The sequence below is a fragment of the Panthera onca genome, chromosome C1, assembly GCF_046562875.1.
Source record: "Panthera onca isolate mPanOnc1 chromosome C1, mPanOnc1 haplotype 2, whole genome shotgun sequence".
Taxonomy (NCBI): Eukaryota; Metazoa; Chordata; class Mammalia; order Carnivora; family Felidae; genus Panthera; species Panthera onca.
The window spans coordinates 97,196,612-97,219,512 of record NC_138346.1 but is presented as its reverse complement, the minus strand read 5'-3'; the positions used below and the strand labels follow the sequence as shown (position 1 = coordinate 97,219,512).

General features: G+C 36.9%; 1 protein-coding gene across 5 annotated transcripts in view; it reads right to left on the bottom strand.

Moving 5' to 3' along the window:
• Positions 1-22,901, bottom strand: part of NCKAP5 (NCK associated protein 5) — a 968,925-nt gene that overhangs the window by 478,382 nt on the left and 467,642 nt on the right. The window lies entirely within an intron of this gene.

Sequence of the window (22,901 nt, the reverse complement as noted above, 5' to 3'; positions counted from 1 at the left end):
ATGCAAAGAACTGAGAAAGGAACATTCCAGGGAGAAGGAACTCTGAAATTTTAGAGAAAAAATAAAGTAATTTTAATGTCATATGCAATTTAATGTGATAGTCATTTTGCCTGGTTCATACTTTACAGAGATGTAATCATACTAACATCAAATTTGCTGTCTTATTTAACAGTATTTTATTAATATTTTTTTCATGTAACCACACAATCTTAATAAAAATATCATGTTCCACAGATGTTCTACACTTCAGCTATATGACCTTTTACTTAATCACTGCCTTGGCTTTCAGGTGTTTGTATTATTTACAATTTTTTGCCTTCTGAATAGCACTGAAATGTAGGTCTTTATTTACATAATTTCACTATCTTTTGTTTTATTGTCCTATGCCAATTTCCCCTATCTTACATTTAAACACAATACCTATACTAGGATAATGGAGAATGTTTCATTACTGATTCATCTTAATCACTTTTATATTTAAAATCCTTAAGTTTAGAGAATAGCTCATATTATCTAAGTCATAAAATGTCCTTCATTTTGGCACAGTCTCCAATGCTCTTCAAAATTCATCACATACATAAACTAAAGAACTGAACTAGAGCTACCAAAGACTTTAAAATTGGAAATCTGGTTTTAGGAGGCTGACATTTCTCTAGCTTGTGATTTAACGTATGTTTTTGCTTTTTGTAGTCTGGCAGTCAACCTTACATATTTCCTCTTTGAGATGGTTTCTGATCACCAGGCCACATTATATGACAGAATTACCTGGGACTACCTCTGAATTAAGTACCACTAGACTGAATCATGATAAAATTCAAAATTTCAGCTCAAAGGCTTTCTCATGTGTCTAGTACCTTGTGGGTCTTGAGGTTAACAAGTTGTGGTGTGTGAGAATCCCTCCTTCTGACCCCAAACTCTGGCCTCTCTCAGAAATCCACTTACATAAAAGCAATAGAGTTGTCATATGATGAAACTCAAGTCCTTTGTGTTAACAGAAATGGTAAGTGATGATATTTAGTACTGGGATGATAAACGACAACCTGAAGAAATCGTCACCTAACTTGCTTGGCCCATTGCTCTGAATATCACAGAGGGGTTGAAGGCAGCACAATGATTTAGCCATCATTGACTGATTAAACATAAACCACTGGAATAAGTAATATCTTTGCCATCACTGAAGACAATTCCAGTGTGAATCCTTTCTAAACCGCTTCTTGGTGAATGGCACAATAATAATCAAAGTCTGCCTTTGCAAATTTGCTCAGAGATGATACATCACATGCATATATTTAAAACTCCCACCCTGAAGCGAAAGCAGGACAGGAAAATAGTTTTGTTTTGTTTTGTTTTTCTAAGAGATGAGAAAATTATTATTTTAGAAGTTAAGAAATCTGCTTGAAATAGTATATAATTAGTGAGGCAATGAACTCCGGTCTCCTAATTCCAAATCAACTGTTCTGTGCCCTGATATCCTACATGAAAGCATACTGGAAAGGGATGAGGTTCTAGTTCCAGCTCTGTCATGAATTCATAAGTCATATCACCTTATGCAAGTCAAGAAACTGTGGGGCTCAGTTTCTTTATTTATAAAGTGAAAAAATTTGATCACATGACCTCTAAATGTTGAAAATTCCATTTAAAAAAATTTTAAATAAAAATTTTAATGTTCATTTATGTTTGAGACAGAGAGAGACATAGTGTAAGCAGGGGAGGGGCAGAGAGAGAGGGAGACACAGAATCTGAAGCAGGCTCCAGGCTCTGAGCTGTCAGCATAAAGCCCAACACAGAGCTAGAACTCATGAGCCGTGAGATCATGGCCTGAGCTAAAGTCAGATGTTTAAATGACTGAGCCATACATGCGCCCCTAAAATTCCATTTTTAAAATTATTTTTTATTATTAATTATTGAATTTATTTAAAGTAAACAACAACCAAACAGTTTACCCATTTCTCCCAATTCCAACCCCTTCCCTTGGGCAACCACCACTCTCTTCTCTATATCTTTGAGCTCACTATTTCTTATTTGTTTTTAATTTTGGATTTCACATAGAAGAAATATAATACAATTTTTGCCTTTCTCTGACTTATTTAATTTAGCATAATACCCTCGAGGTCCATTCATTTTGTCACAAATGGCTAGATTTCAATTTTTTGTATGTATGAATGATATCCCATTGTTATATATACCACAGATTCTTATTCATTTATCTATCAACAAACACTTAGGTTCTTTCCATATCTTAGTTTTTGTAAATAATGTTGTAATAAACAGGTGGATGCATATATCTTTCTGAGTTAGTGTTTTTGTTTTCTTTGAATAAATACCCAGTAGTGGAATGACTGGATCGTATGGTATTTCTATTTTTAACTTTTTGAGGCACATCCATATTGTTTTCTATTATAGTAGCTACATCAATTTACATTTGTACAAATAGTGCATAAATGTTCCCTTTCTTACACATCCTTGTGAACAGTTCTTGTCTTATTGATGACAGTCACTCTAATAATATGTTATGAAGTAATATCTTACTGTGGTTTTCATTTGCGTTTCCCTGATGATTAATGGTGTTAAGAACCTTTTCATGTACCTGTTGGCCATCTGTATATCTTCTTTGGAAAAATGTCTATTTGAATCTTTCTTTGCCATTTTTTAATTGAACTTTTTTTTTTTTCTTGGTGTTGAGTTGTGTAAGTTTTTTTTTTTTTTCATATAGTTTGGATACTAACCCTTTATCAGATATGACATTTGCATTATTTTCTCCCATTCTGTAAGATTCCTTTTCATTTTGTCGATGGCTTCCTTTGCTGTGCAGAAGCTTTTATTTTGAGGTAGTCCCAATTTGTTTATTTTTTATTTTGTTGTCTTAGTTTTTTGGTGTGAAATAAAAAAAAATCTTCACCAAGACCTATGTCAAGAAGTTTAACCTGTATTTTTTCTTCTAGGAGTTTTACGGCTTCATGTCTTATATTCAAGTCTTTAATCCATTTTGAGTTAGAGCTTTGTGTGTGGTGTAAGACAGTGGTCCACTTTTATTCTTGGCTGTCCAATTTTCCCAAAACCAATTATCAGAGAGACTGTCCTTGCCACAGTGTATACTCTTGAGCCCTCTGTCATGAATTAGCTGACCAAATATGCATGGGATTATGTCTAATCTCTCTATTCTGTTCTATTGATCTATGTGTCTGTTTTTATACCAATACCATACTTTTTAAATTACTATAGCTTTGCAATATAGTTGGAAATCAGGGAACCCAATGCCTCTAGCTTTGATCTTCTTTTTCAAGATTGCTTTAGTTATTCAGGATCTTTTGTGGTTCCATACAAATCTTACAATCATTTGTTGCATTACTTTAAAAAATTTTGATGGGGATTGCACTGAATCTGTATATTGCTTTAGGTGGATGGACATTTTAACAATATTAACTCTTCCAATCTATTAGCATGGAATATTTTTCCATTTATTTATGTCTTCAACTTATTTCATGACAATAGTTTTCAATACAGGTCTTTCACCTTCTTCGTTACATTTATTCCTAGGTATTTTAATTTTTAATGAAATTATAAATGAGATTGTTTTCTGAACTTCTCTTTCTGTTAGTTCATTATTAGTGTATAAAAACACAACAGATTTTTGTGCAATGATTTTTTAACGTTCAACTTTACTGAATTCATTTATTCTAACAGTTTTTTGATGGAGTTTTCAGAGTTTTCTCTATATAATATCAGGTCATCTTTAAATAATGACAGTTTTACTTCTTTCTTTCCAACTTGGATACCTTTTATTTATTTGTCTTGCCTAATTGCTTCTGTTAGGTCTAATACTATTTAATAAAAGTAGGGAGAATGGGCATCCTTGTCTTGCTCCTGATTGTAGAGGAAAAGCTTTCAGCTTCTCACCAGTTGAGTATGATGTTAGCTGTGCTATTAGTGTTCAATTGTTGTCAGATATGGTCTTTATTATGTTGATGTATGTTTCCATTGTAACTGCTTTATTGAGATTTTTTATCTCAATAATGGCTCTCATCAAAGGATGGTAGATTTTGTCAAATGCTTCTTCTGTATCTATAGAGATGACAATATGATCTTTATCTTTCATTTTATTAGTGTTGTATGTCACACTGACTGATTTGCTGCTGTTGAACCATCCTTGCATCCCTAGAATAAATTCCACTTGATCATGGTGTACAAGTTTTTTAACAGATTATTGAAATTGGTTTGCTAATACTCTGTGGAGGATTCTTGCATCTATGCTAATCAGGAATATTGGCCCATAATTTTCTCTTGTTGTGGCATCCTTGTCTAGTTTTGGTATTAGGGTAATGTTGGTCTCCTAAAAGGAGTTTGGAAGAGTTCCCTCCTCCTATTTCTTGGAAGAGTTTAAGAAAGATTGGTATTAATTCTTCTGTGAGTGTTTGGTAGAATTTACCAGTGAAGCCATCTGGTTCTGAGCTTTTATTCAATGAGAGGTTTTTGATTACCGATTCAATCTTCTTACTATACATCAATCTGTTCAGATTTTCTATTTCATCATGAAACATTCTTGGCAGGTTGTATGTTTCTAGAAATGTATCTGTTTCTTCTAAGCTGGCCAATTTATCGGTGCATAATTTTTCACAGTAGTCTCTTACAATCCTTTGGTATAGTAATTTCTGTGGTATCAGTTGTAACTTCTCTTTCATTTCTGATTTTATTTGAGTCCTCTCTTTATTCTTGGTAAGTCTAGTTAAAGGTTTAATTTTGCCTGTTTAAAGAACCAGCTCTTAGTTTTATAACCTTGTCTATAGTTTTTATTCTCTGTTTTATATGTTTTTGCTCTAATTTTTGATATTTCCCTCCTTCTACTAACTGGGTTTCATTATTTCTAGTTCCTTAAAGTATCAAGGTAAGTTGTTCACTTGTCTTTTCTTGTTTCTTGAAGTAGTCATTTACATTTATACATGTAAGTAACCTCTATTTATCTTGTGTACCTCTTAACTAATAACTGTAATTATAGTTATATTTACTATGTTGTCTTTAATCTTCATACTAGATCTATAAATGATTAATCTACTAACTTTATGATTTAATGTTCCAGTGAGATTTATTCTTTCATATGTGTTCTTATTAGCAATAAGTACCCTCTCTTTTCAGCATAAAGAGGTCCCTTTAACAATTCTTGTATATTCAGTTTAGTGGTGATAAACTCCTTTAACTTTTGCTTCTCTGGAAATCTCTTTATCTTTCCTTCAATTCTGGATGATAACTTTGCCATGCAGAGTATTCCTGGGTTGGAAGTTTTTGTTCTGGTTGGTTTTTTTTTTTATATTATTATTCATTTTTTCTTTTAGAACTTTGAATACATAGTGTGCCACACCCTTCTGGCCTACAACGTTTCTGCTAAAAAATATGCTAATAGTCTTATTGAGAGGGAAAGAGGGCCCCTTGTTCATGTTCTCTCGCTGCTTTTAAGATTCTCTCCTTATCTTTAACTTTTGACATTTTTTAATTATAATGTGTCTTAGTGTGTGTCTCTTTGGGTTCATATTATTTGGAACTCTCTGGGATTCTTGAACCTGGATATATGTTTCCTTCTCCAGATTAGGAGAATTTTTAGCTGCTATTTCTTCAAATAAGATGTCTGCCCCTTTCTCCCTCTCTTCTCCTTCTGGGGGTCCTATAAGGTGAATGTTAGTCCATTTGAGGTCCTATTAAGTCTCTTAAGCTACTCATTTTTTTCTTTTTTCTTTCTGTCATTCTGATTGGAATAATTCCACTGCTTTGTCTTTAAGTTAACTGATTCTTCCTTCTGCTTCATCTAGTCCCTTGTTGAACACCTCTAGTTTATTTTTCAATTCAGTCATTGTGTTCTTCAGTTTTGTGACTTTTGTTTAGTAGTTGCCTATACTTTCCATCTCCTTTTGATTAACTTCCCACTGTGTTCATGCATTCTTCTCCCAGTTTGGTGAGCATCTTTATGATCATTACTTTGAACTCTTTATCAGGTAATTTATTTATCTCTATTTCATTAAGGTTTTTCCCCCTCTGAGGTTTTATCTTGTTCTTTCATCTGGAATGGATTTCTCTATTCTTCATTTTGCTTGATTTCTATATAGTATATTTCTGTGTTGATTCCTATACAGTAGATAAAACAACCACCTCTCTTAGTCTTGAAAGAGTGGCACTGTATAGAAGGAAACTTTTTTTGTTCAACCCTATCCCAGATCTTAATTGTCTTTCAAACCTTTGTGCTTGTCCAAGCAGCCTATTATATTTTCGATAGCTCCCAGAAGTTGAGACTGTGTCCTGAAAAGGAGGATCTCAGCACCTAGATTCAGACTGACTGGATGCCAGACTCTCAGACATCAGCTTTTAAAAAGTATGCAAATATATATATACAGTCCCATGGGGCCACAAAGTATCAACCCTGCTGGCCACTAGAACCAGACAATCTGGAGGTGTCCTCTGTGTGGCAGTTGTAAAAATAGGGGCTCCAGACAAGTGTATAAGCTCTTTTCTCAGAGATACCAGCAAGCTGGAGCAAGGCAGAGACAGAATGCCAAGATAACACCCACATCCTACATTCCTTGAAAGCAACTCCACTGTGCACTAATGTGTGCTCAACATGAATCTTTGCCCACAGTCCAAAGTTCCATGACAAGCAAAGAGGCCTCCTTCACAGAAAGCCTGGGGATGTGTATGGAATAGGCCTCAGTCTGTTATTTGTGCAGTGCCCTGGGAGTCATAGCCTTCCAAGTATTGTCTGTCTGTCTGACTGCCACAGTTCCCTGGGACCCAGGAATGAAAGCTCCCCACCTTAGCCAGCAGAGCCACATGATAAAGGTATGTCCTCTGGCAGCAGCTTCCATAACCTGAATACCAGATATAAAAACAAGGCCACCATACAAGTGTAAAGCTCATCCCAGCAGACTCACAGTAGAGGGTGAGCACAAAGATAGTGCCCACCTTCGGACATCTCTGGAAAAACTTATAGCCATCCCTTAGATGCATGTTTAATTAGGAACATCCTCTCAAGCTGCAGTCATGATGATTAGCTAATAGGCCTCCTTCACAGAAAGGCCAAGCTCCTGGGTACTTTGCCTCTTGCCGTGCCCTGGAGCTGGTAGCTGTTAAGAATTCTTTATTGGTTACAGTCCTGTGAGATCCATGAATATAAGTCCCAATGGCCACCAGCATCAGGTGAAGTAGATGTGCCCCTGGCAATAGCCACAAAAATCAGAGTGCCAGACAGGGATATGAGCCCCTTTCTGGGTGACTCCAATTATTACCATGCCACAACACCAGGATCACAAGCTCCATTGGTCTCCAGAATCGGGCTATCAAGAGGCATCCTCTGGGCACAGTCACAAAAAGAAGGGTACCAAATGCATGTAAAAGCTCCCTCCTGGGAGATCCTGGTGCTCTTGAGCATGACAAAGGGAAAGCATGACGATGGCACCCGCCAGTCTATATGTCCAGAGAATGTTCCAAAAGGCTCCTATATGTGTGTGTTAAATTAGACTGCAGCTCCTTAATCCGATGCTTTACTACAAGTGGGTGAGCCTCCTTTACTTAAAATTTGGACATGATTGGGGGCACCTGAGTGGCTCAGTCGGTTAAGCATCTAACTTTGGCTCAGGATATGGTCTCACAGCTGTTGAGTTCGAGCCCCACATTGCGTTCTGTGCTGACAGCTCAGAGGCTGGACCCTGCCTCAGATTCTGTCTCCCTCTCTGTCTGCCCCTCCCCCTGCTTGCATGCACTCTCTCTCTGTCTCATGCTCTCTCTCTTCACTCTCCTCAAATATAAATAAATATTTTAAAAATTTAAAAATTTGGACATGATTGGTTGCCTCGGAGCTAGGTCCTGGTGTGGGTTGATCTGAGTGCATGAGCCTTTAAGAGATGTTTCTCAGATTGCTACTATCTTGTGGTCTCAGGACAGCAGCTCCATTGTTTTCAAAGTTAAATGTTTTGGGAGCTTGTTTCTCAGATGTGTATCTTAGAAGTCTGGGTGCATGATGTGAATCCTTCTCTACTCAGTTAGATGATCTGGATTTTGAGTTACCTCCCAGTTGTGGGTCACCATTCTGAGGTGAAGTTTATGGGGAGATTGTGCCCTAGGTTCTCCTACCCACTTTGAAATGGTTTTCTTCTTGTCTAATGTGTAGTTGTCATATAGCCTACCTTTAGTGTTTTTTTAAGGAAATTATTCCATATGTATCTGTAGTGTGAGTGTGTTCAAGGAAGAAGATGAGTCTGTGATCTTCTTAAGTTGCCATCTCATCAAAATTCCATTTTCTGTTACAGCCTTTTTTTCTTATTTACGTGAGAACAAAGTGTCTCCCCACTATACATTCCTGCTCCCCACTTATCCAGTTATACTCCTACCCATGGTAAGTATGTAGATAGTATCTGATTCAATAAGTGAACCTCAATGCCATAATATAATAGTGGTAACAGTGATGAAAAGATATTAATAGCTATTTTTAATTTTGTGTTTATTATATGGAAGGCACTATTTTAAGTGCTTTATATTACAACTCATTTAATCTTCATGATGGCCCTAGAACTAAGTAAAGTTACTATCCCCACCTACAATTAGAAAACTCGGACCTGGAGACATAAAATAATGTGTTCAAGGTCAGCTGGAGTCAAGATTCAAAGTCAAACAACATGATCTTACAGCACATGCACCTAACTTCTACTCTATGAAGCCACATTCCTTAACTTAAAATTTTGTCAAACTAGACTTTAAGAGTGAACTTCAACTAGGGCGCCTGGGTGGCTCCATCGGTTCAGCGTCTTTGTCTCAGGTCATGATCTCTTCGAGCCCCACGTCAGGCTCTGTATTGCCAGCTCAGAGCCTGGAGCCTGCTTGGATTCTGTGTCTCCCTAATTCTCTGCCCCTCCCTGCTCATGCTCTCTCTCTCTCTCTCTCTCAAAAATAAATAAACATTAAAAAAAAGTGAACTTCAACTGATAAACATGATAAACATTCTTGACCACAGATCTTGCCTGAATCTGCCTTATCTAGAATAGTACCCTACTACTATGTGAAAAGACCCCAACCAGATTTTCCCTAATGGATTAATTCTTGTACATTCTTGATAGAGATGTCTGTACTGTTTATAAGGTCCCATTCATTATAGGGACTCCTGACACCAAAGGAATTACCTGGGCAATGCCCCACTAAAAGAGATCTACTACAGTGTGACGTCATCAGAATGGGTCCTACACAATACTTGGCTCCTTTCCTCTACTCCACCTGCTGGACTTTCTGTAGAGCTCCCTTCCTCTTTTGAGTCAGTAGAAAGTCAATTAATTCAATTTGCTATAAAATCTTCCACTCCTAGGAGAAACATTGAGACAAGAAACCATAACGGGGAAAACAAAAAACAAACAAAAACAAAACAAAACAAAAAAACCTTCTACTTTTAACTCCAGGAAGAAAAAAACAAAATATGCACAGTTTTATTATCCATGTTCAGTATTAAATGAAAGCAATTTTCTTGCATTTTTGTAAGGTCACATTTGTTTTTTATGTTAATGGGGTAAAGTTTTCAGAGCAAAGAGGCTGAGATTATCCCTCAAATAAAAATAGGGTTCCTAAATGTGTGGTCTATGAATTTACCCAGCCCCAGTGCTTCCTCTCTGCACCATGGACAGTGTCCTCATCTTCTAAGTAGCCCAGCAAATGGAAAGAATGTCCCTCTCTCCTGAGCCCTGGCACTAAGGGGCCATGCTAGTCATTCTCCTCTCCATTATTCATCAATTTCCTTGTAGAGCTGTAGAACACAGCCCAGGACCCAGCATCCCAGCATAATAAGGGTGACTATATAAGAAAAGTCCACCAGCATTTGTCAGCAGCAGTAGATGCATACAAGAAACATCCTAAAGTTATAACAAAGACTTCTGAACAGCTCTCACCAATCTCATCTAACTACCTTGACTCTGAAATGCCTAAGTTTACTGAAGTAAACCATAAGGCAACATATCAAAGTTTCTCACTGCTGTTGTGTCTCTAGAATTCCACCACCACCCTAATCCTGATACCACCAATGAGATGTGCTACAGTAAATCTCACTCCCACTAATCAAGATGGAAATCTTTTCTTTCCCAATTACGTCCAATTGCACAAATGAAGCAGCATATCTGTTTGCCTTTCAAGGAGGCTCACCCAGGGGATTGTGGAGCCTTACTGACATAGCAACTAGATGGTTTGTCATCTATCTCTTCCTCTTATGGAGCGTTTCTGCCATCTTTTATCAGTGGTGATACACAGCTTCCTTTTTGTGACAGTATTAACCCAGGACTGCTGCTGTAAGCATCCAGACTGTGCTCGCCGCCTGCAGGGACTTCTGATGAGAGTTTATCAGGACTGCTGAGGCTGGCGCTTTTATATTAAAGTGGCTCCCACTCACAGTTATTAGTGTGTGTGTGTGTGTGTGTGTGTGTGTGTGTGTGTGTGTGTGGCAAGCCCACACCTACACGCACATCAGGCTAACTCACCAAGAGAGGGCTTCATGGAGCAGTGGGAATCTGTTTCCAGTTAGAAAATAGGATCACTTCTGTGCAGTTGAAAAACTAATCTGATATGAAATGGACCTGGCAGAGTTTAGAAGTAATGGCTCATACCTAGATGTGGCTGCCAAAGTAAGGTATTAAAAGAGTTACCAGCATAAGGTATCACTGTGCAACTCAGGGTTGTTTGTAAAGCAATAAACAAACCAATAGATGTAAAAGATGCACTATATTCCCCAACCACAGTATAAGGAGGCTGAAATAACCAGACACTGACTTTTAGAACATGTTTTCCCTTGGATGACTTTTTTTAAAATAATTTTAATATGAGCATAATATTATATTCTACATAAGTCACAGAGATTCATGCAGAAGCAATCCTCTTTAAAATGGCTAGAAAGATAGGCATTTCCAATGGGAAAACATTGACAAATGTATAATTTCATTGCCTTTGGGGGCGTCTTGTAAAAATGTAAGGCACAGAGTTGGCAACTTGGACTCTGGGGTCAGACAGAGTTCAAGCCAGCTCTGCAATGCCCTAGTTGTGGGAACTGTACTCTGAACTAGTACAATGGGGGTATTAATAACAGGAGCCTCCTACATGGGTTGTTGTAAAGAGCTTGTGCAGAGCCTGTGAAGAGTAAGTGTTCCACAAATATTAGCCCTTGTCATCATTATCCTGAGTGTATTGTGGTTTCTGTCATTGTGGGTTCTCAAAGGACTCTGCAGGGGCTGTAACAAGGAAGTCTGCCTAATAGCTTCTGGTATCACCCCTACCTTTATGACTTCCACTTTTGGCACTGTGTTCATAGTATTGTAATGGGTGGGGAAAATGGAAAAGGAATAGTGCATGCCTTACTCTAATGAGAAATTCTATCCATATCCTGGCAACAACGGGAATGCGTACAGCCTATGTTGTGGAGCCTCCTGACAAGACTCCATTCAGGGCAATGGTGCAGTGGATGAATAATCTGAAGCCATCTGTATTCTCTTCTTTTCTAAATTTCCTTTCCATACTGTCTCTGTTGAGGTCCCACTTTGGTTTTGCTTATGCTTTGGGTCTGAGACTCTTCTCAACTTAGGAATAACCTTTCTCCAGTTGTCTTCAAAACATAACCATCTCCTTAGCACTGTCATGTTCGTTCCTGCACTATTCACAATAGCTGAGATGTGTAAACAACCTAAATGTCCATCTACTGATAAACAGGTAAGGAAAATGTGGCATATGCATACAATGTAATATTATTCCGACTTAAAAGAGAAAGAACTACAACATGAATCAACTTTGAGGACATTATGCTAAGTGAAGTAAGCCAGTCGCAGAAGGACAAATATTGTGTGATTCCACTTAGATGAGGTATCTAAAAGAGTCATATTCATAGACTCAAAGAGTGGCTCCAGGTGGTGGGTGGGTAATGGGGAGGTACTAATCAACAGGCATACAATGTTGGTTAAGACAAATAAGTTCTAGAGATCTTCTGCACAACACTGTGCCTGTAGTCAACAGTACTGTATTATCACATCAAATTTTGTTAAGAAGGTAAATCTCATGTTACGTATTCTTAGCAAAACAAAATAAACACATACACAAAACCATCTCTTGGTTTGGTGTAGTCACTCAGACAATAAGCTTCCTGAGTCTAGTAAACTAAACTAGTATACATAGTCACATGGATCCTGACACATTATAATTATATACAGCATGGCAATGATTTAATCTTGAGACTCTGAAGCAACATGGAATAATCAAGTAATTTTTCACACTGGAATTTTAGACGTTTGAGCAGGTTGGTAGACAAAGGGAGAGTTTTGAGGCTGGATGCTTTTGAGGACATCTCTCAGATTATAATACATAAGCTACAACCTAACTTTCATACTGTGACATCAACCCCACAAAAGAAGAAACAGATGCTTTTGTGGAATGGTAAGGAAATGTAGGTTATTACATGTTTAATTAAAGATTCAGCCATTTTAATCCAGCAGAGATGTGATCCCAACTGAGTAGAAATGTGAGCTTTGAAGAATATAGTATATATATTTTTAATTTTTGTTGTTTTTTTTGTTTGTTTTTGCTGATATTGTTTTAATAGAGAAAAGCATTAGGACCTATCTACTCGTTGCAGGGCTGAAAACAACCTCATGCTACCAGCCTTCGGTCCTGTTATCTGAGGCAGTCTCCCTCCCACCCCAAAGGCCACATCTGGTTCCATCAAGCTCAGAGTACCATGCCACATGCATTCCATCTGGAACTTGCTGAGGAAAGAAAGAATTCAACTTGGATTTTAAATGAATGTGGCTCCCTCTTCTGGTAGAAAGCAAGAATCAATAAAATTCTCTGAAAAGGAGAGCAGGGGATTAACCTCTCTCCCAGCTCCAGAAATATTTGTCAACACAATACTCCAAACAAAGGGACAGACCCTCCGTGGTTCTTATATTTTGATACAAATGCTAATGTGTCAAAGAGATCCACAGTAAAATGCATTAACAAGGGAAGGAAAGCACAGAAATCGTTCTTCAGAATAGAGAAAAATGAGACACTAATGAAAGAATTCTCCAAGGGCAATGTTTGAAGATAGCATTTGAGGTTAAAATAACTAAGTGTTTTCCTTAAATATTAAGAAATTGCCTTATGTTCCCTTGGTCTCTTAAAAAAGAAGCCATTCCTATAAAGTTACACATGGATGGAGGGACTGAAAGACAAACCACACACTGTGACCAAGTACATATGTTAATATGCCAAATGCTCATTTGACACTTTGATTTTTTATCAGGTCAAAACTGTGACACTAAAATTATCTTCCATCACATCCCTACAAGTAGGTCTCATGAAGGAACAGTTTGAGAAAGAGCATTTTGCATGCGAGAAATAAAAACTTGAGCCCCAACCGTATAATTGTTTATCATTAAGGCAAAAATGTAGACAACCGTAAGAGGCGTACCATATACCTATGCTTTCACGAATTTCAACAGCAACACCAATTTTGTATTGCTGATGCACACATGTGCCAGTTCCTAAATAAATCCTAAAAGGCTGAGCACTCTAGGGGCCTAAGAAATGGTTAAACACAAGACAAAACAAAAGAATAATCCTAGCACTCCAAATAGAAGAGTCCATTTAGACCCCCAGATTTTGTCTCTTAACACTTCAGTGATTGCTAGATTATATTCACTCCTGAATGATCCCAATGTTTCTGGATCACAAACCCTGCCACTTGCTGGAGGCTACAGCCCAGATTTATCATGTCTTTATGAAAGAGTTTCAAGGCTGGATGCAATGTATTGTGCTCCCATGCAGAAGGTTCAAGTTCAGGAAGGCAGAGAGCTACACTCTCATGCCAGGGGCACCCAGAAAAAAACCCAGGTGCTATTTTCTTTGGTTTCTGAGGACACTTCACTCACAACCTCAATGAAGATTAGGTAACCTATTCAGAAGTGGGGATGACAGGAGGTTGGGGATAGGATACTACCAAGACAGCTTGGAGAGATGTCACATTCTCTGTTCTTTTTGTATAAAGAGGTGTATTGCAACTCTGGGGGGAGCCGGAAGAAAACTAATGGATATGGAAACATCAAGTATCATGCATATCCACATATAACAGATTTATCAGGAATTTGGAAACCAGGAAAAGGGATAAAGAGAATGGAGAGAAGACAAGAAAATATGCACTTTTTTCACTGATAAAAAATACATGTAATTAACATTGGTATAACAGCATTAACTAAAATAAAAAGCTTATTTAAATTTCATCGATTTTTCTACTAATATCCTTTCCTTTTTCCAGGATCCCAGATTGCATTTATTGTCGTGTCCTTCCAGTTTCTAGGAGTTCATCAGTCTTTCCTTGACTTTTATAACCTTGATAATCATCAAGAGTACTGATCAATTATTTTGTAGATAGATCTCAATTTGAATTTCTCTGATGCTTTCTCATTACTGGAACAAGTTTATACATTTTGGGGCAAATATAATACACACACACATGTGCACACACATGCGCACACACACACACACACACACACACACACTGTGTTCTTTTCAGTGAATCATATCAAGCAGTTAATAATGCCACTATGTCTTAATACTGGTGATTTTCATTATCTTGATCACTTCATTGAGGTGTTATCTGCCAGATTTCTCTACTGTAAAGTTTCTACCTTCTCTTTGTATTTGATATATATCTTGGGTGAGATCATTTGAGGCTTTGAATACTCAAGATTCTGCCCACTAATTTTTAGCCTCGATCAATATGGACTCATGGAAATCTATTTTATTCTACAGGTTTAACTACAATACTGAGGCTTTCATATTATTCTCTCACTCAGATAGTTCCAGCTTTGGTTATTAAGATTTCCTTCAGGTTAAATACTATGTTCTTTTTGAGAAATTCCCATCTATTTGGGGGTGTTTCCTTACTTTCTGACACAACAAATATTTCAAGTTCATCTTGTATTTCCTGCTCCTGCTATGGAATCAATCACTTCTTTAGAGACTCAGTTTATTTTATTGGAGATTAAGTGTTTTGAAACCAAGATCTGGTCTCGAGTTAAACTCTGTGACTGGAATGCCAATGGTTCAAGCCCTTTCAATGGACAGAGCAAGGAAATCTATGTATTTATAATAAATTATGCATACATGTATATCTACATTTCTGTACCTATAACGTGTGTGTGTGTGTAAGTGGAGTATACACCATGTGTGTATGTTAAAAATACACACACACACACACACACACACACACACACACCCATGAGTTTTTACTAATACCTCTAATCCCAAATTCAACGGGTTGATTTTAGCTTTATCCATTTCTTTTTTGATAACTTCTTTCTCTAAGAATAAAAAACCCAGTTTTAAATATCTGCAATCATCTACAATATACCTACTTGCTTAATTCTAGTATACAAAATTGTTTACGAATTTCTAGCCCGTACCCTGTGAGAAACATCTTACCTACTAGATGACAGCACTTATGTACAATTCTCTTTATCTTTCACCTCACATAAGTATCCAATCAAAATACTGTTTTTCACCATTACTTAGGTTGGTTCTTCACTCACCTCCTTCACTTTATCTGTTAATATTTTAGAATATAGTTAATATAGACAGAATATAGAATATAGACAGTTAATGTGTTACTGTCTTTATTCCATTGGGGGTTCCTCACACATCCTGATTGGTCTTAATCAATTGCTTTTTTGAGGACTATGTGGAGAGTATGGGAACAACCCTGTGACTCTAGAAGTCAGAGCTGTACAAAGATTCGGTGTGTCACTTTTTGCTCATCCCCCCTACCTTGCTCCCATTACCCACATTTCCCACCCCTTATCCAACCAATACCTATAGGTAACCAATCACTTTATTCTCTCATTTCTTCTTCGTGTTTATTTCTTTTATACCAATGGGCAGATATGTGTATATTTCCTTATATGCCCTTCATTCTTACATGAAGAGTACCATACTATAGATATTCTCTTGGGCTCTAGTTTTTCATTTAACAATGTACTCTGGGAATCATACTACATCAATTCATAGAGATCTTCCTTTTTTGTTTTTCTTCTTCACATTCACATATTATTCCATTGCATAGATATCCTACAGTTTATTCAAACCATCTCTTATGTATGGGCATTTAGGTTGTTTCCAGCATTTGCAATTAAAAAGTGTTGAAGTGAATAACCTTGTGCCTGTGTGCTTTTACATTGCTACAGATGTATCAAAGGATAGACTCTTAGAAGTAGGATTGCTAGGTCTAAAGGCAAGGGTATATGCAATTTTGTTAGATAGTACCAAATTTCCATTCAGAAAGACCACACCAATTTGTGTTCCCACCAGCAGTGTATGATGGTATTTTTTCCAGAGCTTCAACAACAGAATGTGTTATAATATTGTGTAGTCTTTATTTTTTATAGGTGATAAATGATAGCTCAGTGTTGCTTTATTTTGTATTTCTCTAATTATGACTGAGTATGAACATATTTTTCATTTGTCTGTGGATCATTTTTATATGTTTTGTGAATTGTATGTGCCCGTTTCTTTTCCTTTTTTTTTTTTTCTGTTGGATTTTTGATACACTGACCTCAGTTTTAAGGATTTTTAATATGCTAAGTATGTCAGTCCTTTGTTGTGATATACATTGCTAGTATTTTGCTCTAGCTTGTCAGCTGCCTTTCGGATTTGTTTACAGTGTTTTGGGTCATGCAAAAACGTTTAATTTTCATGTTCAACTTATCAGCCTTTTCTTGCATCTGGAGTTTGAATCATAGTTAGAAAGCCCTTCCCTAAACCAAAATTAAAGAGAAATTTGTCTGTTTTCTTCAAGTATTTATAGTTTCATCTGTTACATTATAGTTTCATCTGTTACATTTGTTACATTTGAATTGTTACAATTCATTGTTTGTCACAATTGAAGTACACAGAATTTTTTTTGGTGCTGATTTAAAGCTTCATATCCATTTATTCTCACAACATTCTAAGAATTGCCTTGATTTTCCTATTTTGACTTAGACCAAAGCTAACTCCAGCAGTAAGTAACTTGGAGTAATCAGCTGGATCTGACCGTCAGACTGAAGCTTTATGCAGTCCACATTTTCCTCCTTTCCTTATCTTGTCTCTTCTGCTCAGTGTCTGCCTCTGTCTGTCTGTCCCACTCTCACCTCACAGATGGGAAGCTAGAACTCAAATGATAAGCTTAATTGGGTTAGGGGCAACAATGGAATGATTTCCTGACAGCCCATTCTTTATTGGAGGGTACACTCTAAGCTCCATATACCAGCCCTCATTGTGAAGTACGAATGCCACTGACCATGGTAAATCCATTAATAGGACTTGCTTCCCATTATTAGCGCCATCTGAGTCTGTTAAAAATCTTAACTAGGAGTTTAATTTCTCTACAGAGGGCTTTAAATTAATTAGGGGTTTACATGCTAACAAAGAGCCTGATACATTCATAAATCAGTCCGGTGTAGGAGGACTATGTGAAGAGAACGTCTATTCAATGGAGACCTCAAATCCAGCATCCCCGTTGGGCTCCCAACAAAAGGGTGCAGGTGTGGAATAGGCCACTGTGACAAGGAAGTCCCAATAATTATTTTGCATCACTTAAACCACAGCAGGTAATATGGCAAATCAAAGTCCCAGGCGCTCAGCAAGTGAAACCCATGTTACCATGAAAAGCCACATCATATCACTTTAACCTCTGTAAATGAATTGCCATAACACTGTGATTTATTTTATACCAAGTCCAAGAATTAAAAGGACATTGATCAAAATGATCTCCTTCTCCCCCCCCCCCCTTTTGTTAGGAATAGAAAGTAACAGATGGAACCACTTTTTTTTCTACCCCCCCCCTTTTTTTTAATGCAGGAAACATCACTTCAAGAACCTTTGAAATTGCTAGCTCCTTTTACCAAACACACTTGCCTTAAGGATTATACTCACAATCTGTTGTTTGAAAAGAATGTTACTCTTATTTCTTTAGTTAATCACAAACTTGTACTTCCGAATCAAGTTTAAAAATGCCTAACAATGATTCCCAACCTTATACATTTCCAAGTGATAGCAGTGTTGTGTTTTTTTTTTTGTATCATTTGATTCAAAAACACTTGATGAATGCAAGTAATGACAGACTCACTTTTAAAAGATTTTGTGTTTCATCTGTCACAATAATATCCAGCACTACATGAAAACCATGAGTGTATGTATGTGAGAAATGACTTTTTTCAATCGTGGATTCATTTTTGAATAATTTTGTATTTCACTTGACACAAAAACATCTACCAATAATATGAAAGACATGAGTGTATGTATATTTTTAAAAACACTGTTTTATTTATTTTTTAAATTTTTTATAGGGGGAGGAGCAGAGAGAAGGGGAAAGAAAGAATCCCAAACAGGCCACACGCAGAGCACAACGCGGGGCTTGAACTCATGAACCGTGAAATCAAGAGTTGGACACTTAACTGAGTGAGCCACCCAGGGGCCCCAAAGGACTGCTTTTTTATAGTCTACAAAACTATCTAGCTTACATGTGGATTTATAATAGTAAATTGTCACTCTCTATGACAGTTCCCCTTGCAGTCATGTCTTTGTAATCTCTTTGTCCTTGCTGTTCAATCTTCACTCCCTTTCCCAACCACAGGGATCTGAATCCCACATGGTGGAAGCAAAATCTATATAAGTAACATTTAATAATTAATTCCTCTTTGAGATGAAAACTTGACTATATCAAATTTATCCCCCTCCCCAAAAAGCGTTAAGAAATCAATAGTTTTAGAATATGAAGCCAAAAATTCTCAGTATAAATATAACATAGAAAAAGCTATTGTGGATTTAAGCTAAATAATCCAGGTTGCAGTTCATTTTAAAGTTTGGGAATCATTGAACACTAAGAATTTTCGTGAGTGACACAGGATTTTTTTCCCCTATACATATGATATAAAAAGCCACACAAAGTGTGTGTTTTCCATCTAGCCGTGATCACAGCATTTGGTTAGGGTAACAATGATGTAGGCCCTGCAGAGTTTACTGCCATGGTGAAAAGACAGAGAGAGAGAGAGAGAGAGAGAGAGAGAGAGAGGAGAAGGAAAGAAGGAAGGAAGGAAGGAAGGGAAGAAAGAAAGAAAGAAAGAAAGAAAGAAAGAGGAAAGAAGGAAGGAAAGAGAAGAAAAAAGAAAACTAATGAAAAGAAAGGGAAAGGGAAAGGGAAAGGGAAAGGGAAAGGGAAAGGGAAAGGGAAAGGGAAAGGGAAGGGAAGGGAAGGGAAGGGAAGGGAAGGGAAGGGAAGGGAAGGGAAGGAAAGGAAAGGAAAGGAAACATTGTATGCCAAAGAAGAGGTATTTAATCACATTACCTATTCTGCCCTACCTCCACCCCAGTGTAAAGAGAAGTGTGAATGACAGGGAGTAGGGATCCAGAATTTACTGCCCAAGCCTTTCCTCAGCCTCACTTTACCCTTTTCCACCATACAGATGTTCTCAGAATGCAAACACGCACTGTGCCAGCCAAATTTTAATAACAAAATAAAACAAACAAACAACCTCTTCCTCTGATCCTATAGTTCCCTTAGGCTATCACCTCAATTTTTGGCTAATACAAGTTTCTATAGATTGTGAAAGAGTGATCTCTATTTGAGATCCCAGCTTCTATTTTGGGCATTTTCTAGTCTAGATTCCCATACTTGTGAGGCTATGATGAGGCACCTAACACAACTTACAGAGCTAGTGTCAAAGAAGGCCATAGCGGGAGCCAGACCTTGCACCCTTGCCAGAGGGTAAGTGATCCCCTGCTCCGCATGATGTAGGCGGAGGTCACCTGGGAAACCTGGACTTCCACCTCTACCCAGGGCTAAGGAGGCACCTCCAGTCCTCTGCCCACTCTCTGTGGGATAGTGTCAGAGAAGGCCTGGGGAAGAGACGGCATTTTACACCATCACTCAGTGTTAAGGAGGCCAAATTCCCCTCATGTCACAGCAGGCCATATGGGACAATAACAAGGCACTCCTACCCCTCTGCATCTGGGGGCATATCACTGAAGGTCTATTAGAAAGTTTGAATTCCCATTCCTGCTTGGTAGTAATGAGAAGGGCCCCCTTGGGTATCAATGTAGGCTTCTTCCCTAACCTGAAGAAGAACCTTCCCCTTCTGCTGGGCAGTGTCAATGAAGCCAGGAAAAGCAGAAGGTTTAAATAAGGTCCAGAATCTCACAGCACACAATACCCAAAAAGGTCCAGATTGCATTGAAAAAAAAAAAAAAAAAAATCACTCATCATACCAAAACTCCAAGATCCCAAACAGAACGAAAAAAAAAAAAAAAAAATCAATAGATGCTAATTCCAAGAAGACGGAGATGTTAAAATTATCAAAGATTTTACATTGGCCATGATAAATACGCTTTGATGAATAGTGATGAACATTTCTGAATCAAATGAAAACTAGAAGGTCTCAGCAAAGAAATTAAAGATATAAATCGGAATTTTAGTACTGAAAAACTCAATAGACAATATAAAAAACAAGGGCTCGACAGCAGAATGGGGTACAGAGGGAAGCAGCAGAGAACCTGAAGGTAGAGTGGTAAGAAATACACACTCTGAACCACAGAGAGAAATCAGACTGAAAACAATATTGAACAGAGCCTTAATGATGTGTGGGACTCTAAAAGAGGATCTGCCTTTCATGTCCTCAGAATTCTGGACAGAGAGGAAATAGAAGGGTAGGGCTGAAAAAGCACTCAAAGGAAAAAAAAGTGGGTGAAAATTTCACAAAGTTGACAAAAAAGCATAAACTTACAGGTTTAAGAAACTGAATAAATCCAAAAAAGTTAAACCCAAGATACATCACAGTCAAACTTCTGAAAATAAGTCTAAGGGTACCTCTTGAAACCCATGAGAAAGAAATTACACCACACTTAAAAGATCAAACAGAATTGCAGATTTCTCATCAGAAAACATGGACACCAGAAGAAAAGAGCATATTTTTCAAGTGCATAAAGAAAAAAAGTGTCCACCCAGGAGACTCTAGCCAGTTAAAATATCCCTTGGAATGAAAGGGAAATTAAGATATTCTCAGACAAAGGACAACAGAAGAGAATCTATTGCAGTATATCTACCCTAAAAGAATATCTAAAAAAAATTATCTAAATAGAAATGATTAAAAAAAAAAAGGGAACCTTGGAACATCAGGAAGAATGAATATGATAAATAAAAATATGAATAAATACAATAGACTTTCCTTCTCCTAGTAAAGTTTCTAAAATCTGTTGCAAAGTTGAAGCAAAATTTAAAACTCTGGGGGTTATATTTATGGGATGAATCACTGGATTATACTCCTGAAACCAATACTACACTGTATATCAACTAACTTGAATTTAAATAAATAAATAAATAAATAAATAAATAAAATAAATAAATAAAATTTAAACTCCTGGTTATGTGGTTCTAAATATGTGCAAAGGAAATATTTATAATATTTATATTTAAATGGGGGAGAATAAAGGAATATAATGCAAGGTAAAATTTCTGTACTTGACTTGCACTGGTAAAATTATAGTACCAGCAGACTGATAAGCTATGTATATATAATGTAATACTTAGGGGAACCACTAGGAAAGCTGTATCAACACATAACTAAAAAACATTATAAGTAAATCAAAATATAATTCCAAAAAATGTTTAAGTAACCTGCAGGAAGGCAGGAAAAATAAAGGACAGAAATGAAAATAAACAGAAAATAAAAAATACAAGGACAGACTTAGGTCTTAGCATATCAAAAATTCCTTTGAAAGTAAGTGATCTTAACAGATCATTTAATATACAGATAATTGTAGAGTAGATTTAAAACCATGACTGAATTATATGTCATCTACACTAAAAATTATATATAATATACAATACTATAATGATATGGTCAGGTTAAATGTACAAGGATGGAGAAAGATATATTATGCAAATATTCATCAGAAAATAACTAGAATGGCTATATTAATATCAGATAAAGTAGACTTCAAAGTACAGTAAGTGAGTGGAGACAAGAGAGGTATATCATGTGATTATAAAAGGGACAATTCACCCACAAGGCATGGCAGTCCTAAGTGTCCATGCACCAAACAAAACAACTAGAAAATGTGTGAAACAAAAACTAATAGAACGGAAAGTGTAAATATACAAATTTACAATTATAGTTGAAGTCTAACACTTTTCTCAACAACTGATAGACCAACTATACAGAGTATCAACAAAGATAGAGAGGAACTCAACAGCACCATCCATCAAAGGGACCTAATTAGCATTTATAAAACATCCCACACAACAACACCACAACATACACAAATACTTTCTGGTCTCCATGGAGAATTTGCCAAGACAGACCACATCCTGAGCCATAAAACAAACTTCAGCTGGTGCTGGAGACATTGCACATCCATAGGCAAAAGACAAACCAACAGAAACAAAACAAAACAAAACTTCAAACTAAGTCTCTTTTCAGATTTAAAAATTAACTCAAAATGGACCCAGGTTTAAAGGTAGGTATAAAAATGGTAAAACTTAGAAAACAGGAGAATATAGTTGAGACCTAAGGCAAAGCAAACAGGTCTTAGACTTGATGCCAAAAGCACAATCCATAAGAAGAAAAATGGAAACACTGGAATTCATTCAAATTAAAAACTTCTGTTTTATGAGATATTCATCTTAAGAAGATGTAAAGACAAGCCACAGTCTAGGAGAAAATATTTGCAAACCAGAAATCCAACAAAGGACTACAATATACTAATAGCCTTTGACAGAATATGCAAAGGACTCTCCAAGACTCAAGAGTAAAAATATTCAACAACCCAATCAGAAAATGTGTGGGCTGCACCCGGGTGTCTCAGTTAGTTAAGTGTCCAACTTCGTCTCAGGTCATGATCTT